Source organism: Pteropus vampyrus, unplaced genomic scaffold (genome assembly GCF_000151845.1).
Source record: "Pteropus vampyrus isolate Shadow unplaced genomic scaffold, Pvam_2.0 Scaffold104, whole genome shotgun sequence".
NCBI lineage: Eukaryota > Metazoa > Chordata > Mammalia > Chiroptera > Pteropodidae > Pteropus > Pteropus vampyrus.
Window position 1 is genome coordinate 4,443,637 of NW_011888885.1, and position 3,424 is coordinate 4,447,060.

The following is a 3,424-nucleotide window of genomic DNA, read 5'->3' on the forward strand; positions in this document are numbered from 1 at the left end:
GCCGCTCTACTAAAAAAAAAAAACTGGAAGCCTTAGGAGGCCTACCAAATACATAGAAACAGACACAGGGAGGCAGCCAAATGGGGAGACAAAGAAACTTGTCCCACTTGAAAGAACAGAACAAAGCTCCAGAAAAAGAATTCACCAAAATGGAGACAAGCAAGATATCAGATGCAGAGTTCAAAACACTGGTTATAAGGATGCTCAAGGAACTTAGGGGAAGAGTAGATGAATTCAGTGAGAACTGTAATGAAGAGATTAAAAAAAAATACAAACATAAAAACGGAGATGGAAATTATAAAAGGGAAAAAGTCAGAAATGAAGAATATAATATCTGAGATGAAGAATATATTAGAAGGAATCAATAGAGTGGAGTAAGTGGAGGATCAAATCACTGATACAGAGGATGAGGTAGCAGAGGACACCCAATCTGAACGGCAACAACAAGAAAGAATCCAAAATAATGAAGATAATATAAAGAGCCTATGGGATAACATCAAATGTAACATTCGCATCATAGGGGTACCAGAAGGAGAAGAAAAGCAAGAAGTTGAAAATCTATTTGAAGAAATAATGATGGAAAACTTCCCTAGCCCAGTGATGGAAATAGACACACAATCCCACGAAGTTCAGAGAGTCCCAAAAAAGATGAACCCAAAGAGGCCCACTAACACCAATACACATCATAATTAAAATGCCAAAGGTTAAAAACAAAGAGAATCTTAAAAGCAGCAAGAGAAAAGCAGTTAGTTACCTACAAGGGCGCTCCCATGAGACTGGCAGCTGATTTCTCAAAAGAAACTTTTCAGGACAGAAGGGCTTGGCACAAAATGTTCAAAGTGAAGAAAACCCAGTATCTACAACCAAGATTAGTCTATGGCCATGCCATCCTGAATGTACCCAATCTCGTCTGATCTCGGAAGCTAAGCAGGGTCGGGCTTGGTTAGTACTTAGATGGAATCACCTAGGAATACCAGGTGCTGTAGGTGTTAAAAAAAGATACAACCAAGATTACTTTATCTCGCAAAGCTATCATTTAGAATCAAAGGACAGATAAAAAGCTTCCTAGGCAAGAAAAAGCTAAAGGAATTCATCATCACCGAGCCAGCATTACAGGAAATGTTGGAGAGACTTCTTTAAGTAGAAGAAAAAATATGTTGCAAAAATATGAATAAAGAATGGCAATAACTACATATCTATTAACGAATACTTCAAATGAAAAGAAATTGAGTCCTCTAATCAATAGAGAGGGTGACTGAATGGATGAGAAAACAAGATCCTTACATTTGCTGCCCACAAGAGACTCACTTCAGATTAAAAGACACTCACAGACTAAAAGTAAGGGGATGAGAAAAGATATTGCATGATGGACCTAGAGGGTAGTGTGCCTGAGTGGAGTAAGTCAGAGAGAGGAAGACAAATGCCATATGATTGCATGTATATGTAGAATCTAAAGAACAAAATAAACAAACAAACTCATAAATACAGAGAACGTGTCCAGGGTTACCTGACCAGAGCGGGGTTGAGAGGATCAGTGAAAAAAGGGGAAGGGGATTAAGAAGTACAAATTGGTAGTTAAAAATAGTCATGGAAATAGAAAGTATAGCATAAGGAATATAGCCAATAATATTGTAATAACTATGTATGGCATTAGAGGAGCACTAAATTTACTGGGGTGATCACTTTGTGTTATATAGATGTCTAATCACTACATTGTACACCTGAAACTAATATAGTATCGTATGCCAACTATAACTGAAAAATAAAAAATAATTATTAAAAAAAAATGCTAGCCTAAATGCAAAGGTGGGAAAATAGTGTCAGGCAAGGCACCGGTTGTTTATTCATTCATCCTACTTCCCTGAGGCCTGCAGGTAACAGAAGAAGGAGCTGTGCTCTCTGGCTTCTCCAGGCTCCTGAAGCTCATGGTCTGCTTCCCGCATCAGGAGACCTGACCTCTGAGAACGAGAGCTATGACATCAGAGGCCTGGGATGCATCTAGGGCAGTGAATCCCAGGCTTCGGTACTCACGTATAAAAAAATGAAAATGAGGGGACTGATGATGCTGGTTGGCCAAGTTTTCATTTTTCATAAAAAGGAATAGAGTATTTTTTTCTTAAAGAACAACATTGATCATTGATTGAACATTGAGCAAATGTTGATCATTGAAATCAATTCATGAAATTAATCTAATTTAAGTCCTCTGGGCTGTAAGATCTTTTAGAGGATAAAGCCCGTTTATCATTTCAGCTGCTTCCCCAGGGACAGGAAGGATAAAATTTGGAATACGATAATGGTATGGTGATAATAACTGATGTTTATTAGCACTGACTATGATAACCTTGTGCCAGGCCCTGCTATTTAGTACTTGCATGACCTCCCTGAATTCTCACAACAGGCCCAGGATGTGCTTGAATCAGTTGGGGTTCAGTACAAGAAACTGGAACAACTCTGGGTCTTTTAAGCAGGAAGGAATTTCATAAAGGAAATTAGGTGCTATAAAATCATTGGAAGAGCTCAATGAGAAGGCCCTTGTCTAGGTGCCCAGGACTGATTTCCAGAATGATAAGAATTGGTCAGCTTTGGGAGATGATCACCTGGGGCTGACGCTAGAACCACTGAGTCCACAGCCCCATTGCTGTGAGCCAGCGATCAGAAACCAGAATCAAGGATCTTCTGCCCCCATAGCTGTCCCCATAATCGCCACTTGTCCCAAGAGACTGAGGACAGGACACTGGAACATTGCTGTCAAACCTCTCGTTCTCATGCCCTTTTTTGCTAGCAGAAGAGTCTGGAAGGTCTACGCCTCCTCTTGGCCTTCCACATTGCATGCAAGTGTCTCTAACTAGCAGATCCCACATTGTACCATGAATCCTAAGTGCAAGGGCACCTGGAAAATATGGATTTTAGTTTTCCAGTCTCTGTAATACAGGAAGGCAGCCTAGAAGGAGGGCAGCATCACTAGTCAATCCATAGTAATTACTAGTACTATTTTTAAATTTTACAAATAGAGGAACTGAAGCATGAAGAGGTTTAGAAATTTGCCCATGGTAACATAGCAAATTAGTGGCGAAGTCAGGATTTGAACCCAAGGGATCTGACTTCAAAGTCTTCACTCTTAAAATGATTCCTTTCAAGAAAGGACAGTTTACAACCTTAAACAACATATTATAAAGAGATATACTTTTTTACTGCAGAAAATTACAACATAAAACTTTATTTTTTGATATTACACTCGAAAAAATTCATCAATATCGGTCTCTAAATTCAGCAGAACTGTCTGGAGTAGAATTCAAATATTTAAGGAGTTTTTTAATAGCTGTCGTATAAAATCCAGTTTCACATGTTAATGGAAATATAAGGATGAAGTAACACTGTTTCATTCAACTCAGAATATTCTCGGAGAACAAAGAGAAGCTGAGAA

The 3,424-nt window shown here is 38.8% G+C and overlaps 1 pseudogene; it reads left to right on the forward strand.

The window, feature by feature from the left end:
• Positions 1-872: 872 nt before the first annotated feature.
• LOC111742964 lies at positions 873-989 on the forward strand (annotated as a pseudogene).
• The last annotated feature ends 2,435 nt before the right edge of the window (positions 990-3,424 follow it).